Genomic DNA, 11,897 nt, shown 5'->3' on the forward strand with positions numbered 1-11,897 from the left:
ATATTTAAAATATAACCATGTGTAGGTCTACTGCAATATAAAGTACATTAAAAACCCACTAAAAGTGTAATAATTTTGTTATGTTCTTACACAAAGTAGACATAAAATATACTTTAAGTAATGGTAACATAAGTATGTTTTCTGTAAATACACTAAAAAGTCACTAAAAGTATGCTTGTGTTTAGTATATCCCTTAAAGGTGTAACTAAAAATATATTTATTAACATAGTATTTCTACTATACTTTTTAGAAATATACTAATAGTGTGCTTGTGTTTAGCATATTCCTTAAAAGTGTAACTAAGCATATATTTATTACCAAAGTATTTCTAGTATACTTTTTATAAATACATTAAAAGTATGCTTCCGTTTAGCATATTTATTAGAAGTATAACTAAGCATATATTTAATACAAAAGTACTTCTAGTATACTTTTTAGAAATATATTAAAATGTAATTCAGTATATTTTTATTGCACTTCAAATAAGCATGTTGGGAATACAAATGTATTATAAACATACTACTTGAATTTCAAGTATATTTTTAATACATTTAATACTACGTCTTTTTCACCTGGGCAAACTGCAGGCTCAAACCTAATTGGGTCTGTTTGTCTTTGCTTCACTGAGCGTGAGACAGTTAATTGGTCTACATCCTTGGAGGCTCATCGATTGGCCAGTCCAGTTATCCAGTTATAGGCTTTGTGATGAAGGTGTGGGATGAAACACTTGATCTTTCTAAGCCATGATTGGTTGATAGACGTCCACTTTGATGTGAGAGCTCAAAAACTATTCAGCTTTCATCCCTCCTATCACCTCACACCAGACCTGGACACAGCATTGTTACTTAGAAACCAACCTTTCCCCATCATGCCTCGGGCATGACATACCTGCAATTACAGCCACACACATGCAGCAGTCTTGACCTTCATTCTGAGCTGCGAATATGGCACCAAATGTGGGGCATCTGGGGGTTAGGGAGGGTTTTCAAAGCTCTGGGTTGATTTTAAACCCCCCCCGGCTTCGAACAACCCCGCAGGCTCATGCAGACAAGCTCCAGCTGGACCTCAACAACTAGACTGAGATTAAAGATCTAACTGCTCAAACAGAACACAGTGCTATAAATATGAGGATGTGGGCTGGGATAAATACAGGTTATTAGAATATCGCTTGGTATTTTTGTCAGCTGCAAGGTCCAGATTGTGCTGATCGCGGGAAAAGTAATGGCATTTTGAGATGATAGTGGATAGAGGGAGGAGGAGATGTGCTGCAGATATGCAAAATTCATCAAATGACTGTATGCTTCATCTATCTCGCTCTCTTTTTTTCTTTCTCCAGGGCAGGACCGCAGTGAAGCAGCTCTGATAAAGCGTTTTAAGGGGGATGGTGTTCGCTACAAGGCCAAGCTCATCGGGATAGATGAGGTCACTGCCGCAAGAGGAGACAAACTCTGTCAGGACTCAATGATGAAACTCAAGGTGTGTGTGTGTTGGTTGCTTTTTTATATGGTTACTGTTACTGATTCCAGATTACGTGACAAAAATTGTAGTTAGTAACGTAATCCGTAATCCATTTTCAGTCCATTTTCAGTAATGTAATCAAACTACTTATTGATTACTTTTAGGTTACTTCTAACCTAAGTTGTTTAACGCATTGACTTAAATAGGATAATCTTGTACCATATTGATATAAAAATACAAAGAGAAAGAAAATATATTCCATTCATTGTTATTACCAACATAAAGTGCATTAAACATTACGTCAAGGCTTTCCAAACTGAGGTTCATGAGTTTAATGAAAGGCTAATAATTAATTAAATCATACAAAAGTAATATTAAAGTATTTTTTTAATAACAATATAATGTGACAATTAACCAATGTCAGAGAACTGCAAACATGCAAATGCGTTACTTGATTATTAACTTATTGCCTTAAAATCATAAGGATACTTCAAGTAAATATATTATGTGAAAGAGGTTTGGCTGAAAAAAAAAGTTTGGTAATCCCTGCGTTACATATAAAAAGAAAATGTGAATTTAAAAAGGGAAATGTAAAAGGTGAAAGAAGAATTAGGGATAATCTTTTTTTTTTTTTTTTTTTACATTTATTTTATTTGTACATTTTTACAAAATCTTACTGTTATTTTGTGAATAGGTAATTATGTAATCAAAAAAGTAACTGGAGTAATTTTTGGAATCTGATTACATAATAAAAAAAAATAATAATAATTATGATGAATATGTTGCAGGGTGTATATATTTATTCATTTTTTGCTTATGTATTTCACACTTTTATTGAAAATATTTGTTAAGATCATGTAACGATTCAGTCCACTGAAGGCGAGTTAAAGTGAGAACCCAAGTGCAGTTTATTTACAGTGTGATCCAAACATTAATCCGTGACTTGATTTGACTAGGCATGAACAGACTTGACGAGGCATGAACAGACTAGACTCACCGACAGCAGGTTACAACATCAATACAGGACGACCTCTAGAGGTTCTGCAGCGGATTCATGCACAGGAAAGGCCCTGGTTGCAGACTCATGGATAGGAAAGGCCTCAGGGACAGACTCATAGGCAGGAGAGGGCACTGGGGAAGATTCATAGACAGGAGAGGCCTCTGAGGCAGATTCATGGACAGAAGAGTCCTCTGGAGCGGACTCGTGGACAGGAGAGGCCTCAGGAGCAGACTCGTGGATAGGAGAGGACTCTGGACCGCAGTGTGCAGCCCAAACGCTCAAAATGTCATTGAAAACATGAACATGAAACAAAACCCAAACACCAAACCCCATGTTACAGATCAATATAAAATCTCCCTTTTGGGAAGTCCAGGCACGTCTTTGGAAAAAATGCAGAAAAAGAATTAACATATAAAATAATTAATATTTTTGTTAATTTTCAAAAATGCAAATGTTTTTTCTTTTAGGTGTAGTTTTAGGGTTTAAATTGCAGTAATATTTATAATTAACTTTATTTAAAAACAATATGATAAAGGTTTTTGGCAATCCTCATTTAATTAGCTACATAAAGGTGTAGCTTCGGTCGGTTGAATAAATAAGCCACATCCATTAGATTGGGTAATGAGCCATGTGAACACCAGTGGTCACACTACCATGTGTATGTGGGTTGCTCTATTTGTGCATGCATGTATGCCCCTGATACACATAAATAGACATTGATACACACTGTCTTGATGCCTCCGAAAATCAGTGTCTTATTGTATGTTCGCTATACATCGCACCCTTTTCAACAGCGTTTAGATTGGTTTCTTAGTGTGTTGGAGAGAGAGGATGATTTTGCCGTCTGATTTGCATGTTGGTCTGATTGGAATGTCCAGACTGTTATTGATCAGAACTGTTTACCTCTCACTCATCCAGACACATAATCTATACTCATATTCCCACAGTTGTCCACTCCTTAGCAAACAAATTAGTCCCATAGTGTCATTTTTAATCTCTTATTCCTCTCTCACACTTTTTATGTCTCTCTGTTCATCACGCTGTAGGTAAGAAGAGTTTAAACAACAGTTTGACTTGAGTCTTTTCATATAATCCCCATCCTCCCTTGATAATCAGCCCAGCCCACATAGTGCTATCAAAACTTCCTTAAGCGTCTGTCCAGCTTCTCCTACAGAGGAAGCTCTGCTCTGGCCTTCCCCAGGCGCACCGGACTGCAAAAAGAGATTCACATCTTATATTTCACGTCTGCATCTTTTCTTCACTCCAGCAACACGTATGCACACACTCCCACTTCTGAGTTTGAAATGTCAGAGCTGATCATGACGGATGATGCTCCCTGCGCAATCGGAAGGACGATCAAGAAACAGGCTCAACTGATTGGCAAGGACGTATTATGGTCCTGGAAGACTTGAGGACTCCAGCTGTTTGGAGAAATGCCCAAACACGCACCTTGGAATGGGTTGGATATACAAAGCAAGCTTTATTTCAGAACAAGTTTTGGCTTTTGATTGATCATAATTGCAGTTTTACATTTTGCAAATCTGACTTGACAAGTGGTTTATGAAAATATACAGAACGAGTGAAAAAAATGTAAGCTGATTTTGGTCTGAAGTGTGATATTTCTCATCACAGTGACTGATTCTGAAAAGGCGGTGCACAACCATCTGGGGTGGCACTTCTTTCTTCATACCGCTCTCAGCTTCTCTATCGCTCATTCGCAGCAGTGTTACAGAAGGATGGTGCTTTCCATTCATTCTACCCCTCTTGTTGAAAATGAATTGTGTCCGGTGTGAATTGTGTGTGGGTGAACAGTACAGATAAAGCATGTCTGTGTATTACAAAATAAAATGCATTGCTATTTGGTTTATTAAAAGTGCAAAATGTACTCATACATTCAAAAATGTGTTAATATACTAAGAACTAAAAGTCACCTTCATTTATTTGTAATTTAATAATGTTATTTTGTTTTCGTGTTTTATTCAATTGCTGTTGACTAAATATTATATTTGCAGTGCTTTCTGCCGGGTAATTATGAGCCTTTCAGATTGCTGCCCTTCGTATATTGTAAAAAAATATTGTAATTTTAATGGTAAAATATTATAAAAATGCTACTGTAAAAACCTGTTAATTAGTTAATGATTAGTTCCCTTGCTATATACAGTGGTGGTAATGTATATTCTTTCTAAATATTAGTATACTTTGGCTTGTGGAAAAGCTTTGATTCTACATATGCATACCTTTTCTAATTACCATCTATGTTTTTTAGTGGTTGTCATAACAGGTACAATATAGATTTTAGTACTACTTCAGTAGGTTGGTAAATCAATATTATATTAGTGAATTATTATTATTATTATTATTTTACTGTAAATTTAAAATGGAAGTGAAACAGTCAGTCAAGTTTACATTATTTAGTAAAGTGATTTCCATAATTAAAAAAAATATATAACAACCACAATTAATGTAACCATTTCAAAGGAAAAAGGGATGTTTTGTTGTAGCTTTTGGAATAAGGGCGCCTCCATCCTGCAATACACAGTGTGGGATGTCACGGGGTTGGTTTGCTCCGTTGGCCAGTGAAGTCGTATAAAGTTCTGTATGGTATGGTAAAATATAGAATTTTTGTTTTCAGTGTAGGCAGAGGCCCCGGGCACTGGTCTAACTGGCCCTATATTCATTCTTGCCTATCTTGGTCGATCCACCAGTCATCAAAAGAAGCAGTGATCCCTGAGGGAAAAAAAAAAAAAAAAGCTTCAAGGGCTGTTGCTCCACATTGGGCTTTTAAGTGTTAAATTTAAAAGTGAACAGTCAGCATTTCAGTCTCTGGCTGATAATTCAATAGACTTAAATGTTCAAGAAAATAGTTTCTTTCTATTATTCTCTCTCGTTTGTCTTTCTCTCACACAGACAAATAGGCTGCATTTACACTGTCAAACAATTCATATTTTTCCAACAAATATGAATTTCCAACAAATTTTCAAACAATTTCATATATTAATATGTGGCATTTTGAATGTGTGTAAAAAACAAAAGCACATATGGGATCTTTATTAATTCATTTATTTTTTTGAGTGACTTGTTTTAAATTTGTATTTTACTTGATAACTGTACATAACAATTTAAAGTTATTGGCTGGCATGCGAGCAATAATACCAAAGAAATTAATATTATTTATATGTTTTATATTCCTTGCATCTGCTGTAGAATGACCTATTACAAAGCCAAACACTCCAAAATTGGGACAAAACTTTGGAGTGTTGGCCAATTATTTATGTGTGTGGTTCACACGGTGATGCAAGTTTAATTTGCAGTTTTCTTGCTCTTTGTTCTCAAAACAATGGTTTATATGAGGATACATTATTTTAAGCCATGTTTTGGATGATGCGTATGTAAGAGGGTAAAGAAATTAATTATGAATTGTGCTGAAATGTTTGCTCATGCTATAATGTAATTTTATTATGTTAATTATTAATGCAAAATGAGTGATGCAAAATGAGTGAAGTCAGCCATTTTCTCTTGAGTTTCATGACGGTTTTGTGATCGGATGAGCAGCATTTTGTATGTTTGGTGTTTTCTCGTGTATTCTCAGTAAACATTCTTCATAGATGAGCTCAGTCTATCATTTTCGTGTGGTCCTTTGGGGAAGAGTCAAGTAGAAGAACTGGAGAGGGTTGCACATGTAATTTTGAGTGGGAATGGTTTGATATTTTTACTTCTGAATGACCGTCAGTAGAGAAAGATCAGCAGAATGGTGTAATTACAGAGTATCGGATGTCCCCAGTCACTCCGAACCAGTCATCCCTTACCAAAAATAAGTATACTTTAAGTTTATTTTATTAAGTATATTTAAGTAAAGTTCAAGTATATTTTTAAGTATACTTTATGTAGTAAGTATACAAATATCAGTGTACTAGTTGTATACTTGTAAGTGTACTATTTCAATACTCCTTGGGACTAAATTGGCCCACTTTCTAGTATAAAAGTATACTTTTAAGTATACTTTAAGTATAACAGTAGTAAACTTTGAGTACACAACTAGTTTACCTCTATGTTTTTAGTTTGTACAGCAACTATACTAAAAGTGAACTTAAAGGTATACTGATAGTTTACTAATTAGATACTTGTAGCATCTTTAGTACACTTTGAAGTATATTCTCAGTAAACTAATAGTTTAGTAGTTTTATACTACAAGTATACTCGTAAGTTCTTTAAGTAAAATTTACATCATACTTTAAGTATACTACTATGTCCCTATTTAAGAATGTGTATATATTTTGTTATATGAATATCTGAACATACAAAACATCAAAAGAAAGAACAGGGTATCTACTACTAAACAAAAACATTTTATTCTAGCTTCATGCATTCTTTTTTTATAAACATTTGAATGTGGGTAAGTTTCATAAATAAAAAATAAAGAAATAAACAACATTTTAAACAAAAAGCTGAAAAAAGACTACGACGTAGTTGGAGTCCAAAAGCTTGACAATCGTTATTTCCTCTTCATGGGTCAACGTTTTATTCCACAACGTTACACAATTTTGATGCTGTTTTATGGCTGATGATCATGTTAGATTACGTGTGAAAGCATCTGTTGTTTTTCGGTTTCTTCTTCGCTGTTTCTGTGTTTTGGAAATTCTGTACAGAAGATGTGTAATAGCGCCCCCTACCGTATAACAATGAAAACATTCTCGGAGCACAAGTAGGCTATAGCTCAAATAAATTCAGACTTTTTCTAAGAATAAGTCAAGTATACTTAAATGTAATTTTAAGTATATTTCTGAGAAGTACATAAAGCACATTTCTGAGAAGTACATAAAAAGTAGACTGAAAGTATACTTTCCTATTTTTTAGTTTAAAAGAAGTATACTAATAGCACACTTGAATAAACTTCTTTTTCGTAAGGGATATCAGAACCTCCAAGCCCAAAATTGTTGAAAACAGAGAGAAAATGAATCAATTTCTTTTCATAACAGCTAATTCTCCCCAAGGATTGCAGCAAGTAGCAAAAGCTGACGTTCCCTGCTCTGTTTCTGTTTTATCTTCATTTCTTTCTTTTTTTTCCTCATGTTTCTGTTTTCATCTTCTTGTCTGCAGGGAATCGCAGCCTCTGCGCGGTCTAAAGGAGAACACAAACAGAAAGTTTTTCTCACTGTGTCCTTTGGAGGGATCAAGATCTTCGATGAGAAGTCGGGGGTGAGTCAGGGGAGTGCTTGAGAGTCGGGGGTGGGCGGGAGGAATTGTGTCCTGTCACTACCCATGATCCTTTGAAGCAAGTGTCTGAGCCACAAATACAAATCCTCAGATGCCTAACCTGGTTTCTGTTTGTTTTATCTACAAAAAGGACATTTTGGGTTTTTCATTACTTTGGAGATATGTTGTAGCTAATATCTAGTTGACATTTTTTACTTTTCCTTTCATCAATGTATTGATCAGTGGCAAGTGCTATAAAGCAGTTGGCATTAGTAAAAACTTCAGTGGGAGAGCTAATTGCAACAACAAACACAGGTGATTCTTAAGAAATGGTTTTGAGTCAGTCAAAAGGATTCATTATACAGGATGATCTTGAATTAGCTTGTGAGTTAGTGATTTGAATCAGACTAAAGGCCTTTTCACACTAAGAACTATAAATATGAGATATCATCTAAAACGATAACTATATTAGCGTTCACACCAACGGATGATAACGTTCTGTTCATTATAAACTCAAGCTGACTTTATGTTGTACTGTCGCTTTAAATGCTCAAGCTCATTAAAAACAGGTAGATTCTGATTGGATGTCAATGTTTTTATTGTTTATAAGATGGAAAAATAGTTTTGAAAGAGATTCCGACAATATTGTTCGTCTGTATCGTTATTGTGGTGTGGAATTTCCCAATTGTTGTCATAGAATGATTATTGAAAAATTATAGTTATAGTTATTGTTACAAGTCAGTGAATTGAAATTGAAGTTCACAACTAACTTCCTTACTAAACTGTGAGTCAATTGTTGGCTACGTTGAAACCCAAACTCTCAGTGAGATATTTTAGTTTATGAAATTTTATTTAGTCTGTTTACTGACTGATTGTTCATATCACAATGTGTAATTAAAAATACATATTCACAATAATAAATGGTATTCTAGCTAAGCATTCAAATATATTGCAAAAAATATTATTGGTTATTGTTTAGGGTAAGAAGTACAGTTTTAAAGTGCCCCTATTATGGATTTTTGAAAATTACCTTGCCTGCAGTATGTAACACAGCTCTAAGTGAATGAAAACATCCTGCACAGTTTTAAATCTGAAAGTGCACCGTGTATAAAGTTATTGTCTCTCAAAAGAAAGAGTTGACTCTGAATCATTGAAACGAGTTGTTTTTAAAACGAATTCCAAGCCATTTCATGTTGACGTCAACATGAAACATTAGCATATTGCCTGCCCACTTGTTGGTCTTTTCGCGTTGGTCTGAATGAAAATGCAAATTCATTCTTTGCCACTAGGTGCCGCTTTTGGAGCGGTAAAAATAGCCATTTCCCCAGTAACGCTGTACACAAAGCAGCACTGCGCTCACAAACGCTGCTTTATCAGGCATTACAGGCTCATGATGAAATGAAACTGAGACCAATCAGACCAATCACTGCAGATTAGCGGGTTTGGAAAAATGAATCGTTGAGCAAATCGTTTGGGAGTCGTTGAGCAAGTAAGGTAAAAAAATAAATGCATATTATAAAACAATGAAAGTGTTTTTTGACCTTGCATGCATGTCAACCTGTTGTTGGGGACTCCCAAAACCAAAATATGAACCTTTCATTACCTATAATAGGGGCACTTTAAGGGAAAGTTTGTTTGGGACTAACAAATTCTTGAAACTGAAATGCTCTTAAAATATTTATATGGCAAAAATACAGTTAGAATTACTAGAGTGTACATCAGTGTGAAATATATTCATTTATACCACAATAAACCAGTGTTAAAAAATCTTTCATGTAATTGCACCACATCATCTGTCTGTGACCGGATGAAATGTGTACAGGCCTTAACATTTCTGTCTGCACAAAAATAATAAGTATCAGTTGTTTCACAGACATAACTCAGAAATCAAAGTGGAATATACAATATTTGTGGATATCTAGTTTATAGTCTCTTCAAGAGGCCCTCATCTTCTAGGCCTCAAAAGTTTGGGTCGATGGCAAAAGATGGTTTGTGTGTGTTAGCTTGCGGTTGCTTTGAGTCTGTTCTGCGTCGGATGTGGGTGAAGCCATCCTTTGGGAGAGGTAAGCCTGTGTTAATGATGCGTTTTAAAGAGAGGAGCGCTCTCCGGGGAAATCAGAGAAGCCTAATTGAACAGACTTCTTAGAATAGAATGACTGTAGCTTTACAAGACCCATCTGCAGGGCCTTGCGCCATCTTGATGGAGAGTAAATGGCAATAACAGCTAGTGATTCACACCTGAGCTAGTTATAAACGGAGGGAATGATGCTTATTTATGAAGTATCAGACCGGATCACGTATGCCTAAGTGCTGTTCCACAGAAGGAGAGTTTGAAAGAGGAGTTCACTTTTTGACAGATATTGATTTGCCTCTTTCTTTCTTGTTGTGAAGTGCCATTGAGCTCTTTTGGTTTGAAACCAGCTTGGAGCTTATTTTTAAAAAAAAGATGAAGCAAATCCCACAGTGTTTTTTATTTATTTATTATTTACAGTATTTCACAGAAATGTAAATAGCATAATTTATCATTTTAATTCAGTTGTAATTATTTGTTTTTGATGATATTGTCATGTTTTTGTTCTTTTTTACATTTACTTAAAGGGGAAATCGGATGTCCATTTTCTACAAGTTGGTATGATTCTTTAGGGTCTTCATGAAATGTCTGCAAAATACTTTGGTTAAAATTATTCAATGGTCATGTTAAACAACACCCTTTTACCTTGTCAAAAATAGCTTGTTGCCAGTGTGGCTGCTGAATTTCTGTTCAGGGTTCTGTGTTTTACCGATGAGTGCCGGTGATAAATGAGAGGTTAGTATGTGAGCACAGTGTGCTCTGTTGTCATGGCGCCATGAGGTGACCTACATGACAAGGTTTTAATCTGTCATTGATGCGTCTGATCTATTAGCACCATGACCTTTTACTCTCTTTTGTGAGTGTGTATCTGTGTATGTTTAATTATCAGACAACAGTTGCATCACTACAACATTTATCATGTTGTGCTGCTGTTGGTTTAGCTCTGAATATACTCAGGGCCGTTTTAACCATTGGGCTAGGCGGGGCTGAAGCCCCGGGGCCCGAGCAAGGAGGGGGCCCGTGATTGGCTGTGGAGTAGATTGACTGGAGCGCCGATCGCCAAAGCCACCACGCCCCCCACTTATTAGCGCTGTTATTTAGTTGAGCTTTCCCGTAAAGTTCATGCATTACCGTTTGAGATTGAAACGTAAAGTTTGAATTTGGTTTACCAATCAAATGCATTTATTCTATATTTGACTTTTGAACGATATGCGCACGTATCTATCAGGTGATTGCTGCCCAGTATGTCTGCATTCACCTCTATTCACTTTGTTCTGGAGTAATCTGGAAAAGGTCGCGCAAAGAACAACATTCAATAAGTAAACATGTCAGCAATTCTAAAAAAGAGAGGGGCTCAAAAAACGAAAAACTTCAGATACAAACAACATAAAAAATATGACTTCTTAAATTTCCCAGCTATCAGGTTATTTTACTAAAGCTGATGATGGAGTGGAAGTTGTGAACCGGGCACACGGAGCAGATAAAAACAGTGTCATCGTCCACGCAGATTTTAGGTTAGTTTGATTATTAACTGGATTTATATTGTTTTTGTGTTTGAACAAACTATATTCATTTAAGGGTTGGGAGATAATCCGGTAGAAATATATCAATCGTTGATTGAAGCGCATCATGATGGAGTCTAAGCTTATCATTTCAAGGCATTCTGGTAAATGTGTGCGTTAAAACGGTTTCTACCTGATACGTGCGGCGCACACCTGCTCGTATTATTGACTAAACTTTCGCTCCTTGTGCTTAAACGGTCAAATACACATAGTTATGTGTCAAAATGCCCGTCTTTGCGAGTATCCTCTTAAGCCCAGTAATTTAGATCTTAAGTGAAAGCAAACAGCTGAGAAAGAAACAGTATATTGGATCCGGGTAGCTCTTAAAGTGACGGCAGTCTTAAATTCCTGCCCTGAATATACTACAGCAGTGACATTTTATCACATGTCAGACGTCTGTACTGTATATTTGTTGCCAGCTATGAAACTGAATTTCATTTTTGTAGCAAATGTGCTCTAAGCGTTCTTTCACACCTGGCTCGTTGTTTCGGAACCTGGCGCGTTTCCCCCCTTAGCTTGGTTCGTTTGGTCATATGTGAACACGGCAATCACGCCAGGATCCGCGCCAAAACAATCGGTCCGAGATCGCCTGAACGAGGTGGTCTCGGCTCGA

At 35.9% G+C, this 11,897-nt stretch overlaps 1 pseudogene; it reads left to right on the forward strand.

Annotated features, from left to right (window-relative positions):
* Positions 1 to 11,897, forward strand: part of LOC107687340 (disabled homolog 1-like) — a 214,045-nt pseudogene that overhangs the window by 126,059 nt on the left and 76,089 nt on the right.

This window comes from Sinocyclocheilus anshuiensis, unplaced genomic scaffold (assembly GCF_001515605.1).
Source record: "Sinocyclocheilus anshuiensis isolate Anshui unplaced genomic scaffold, SAMN03320099.WGS_v1.1 scaffold1661, whole genome shotgun sequence".
NCBI classification, from domain to species: Eukaryota; Metazoa; Chordata; class Actinopteri; order Cypriniformes; family Cyprinidae; genus Sinocyclocheilus; species Sinocyclocheilus anshuiensis.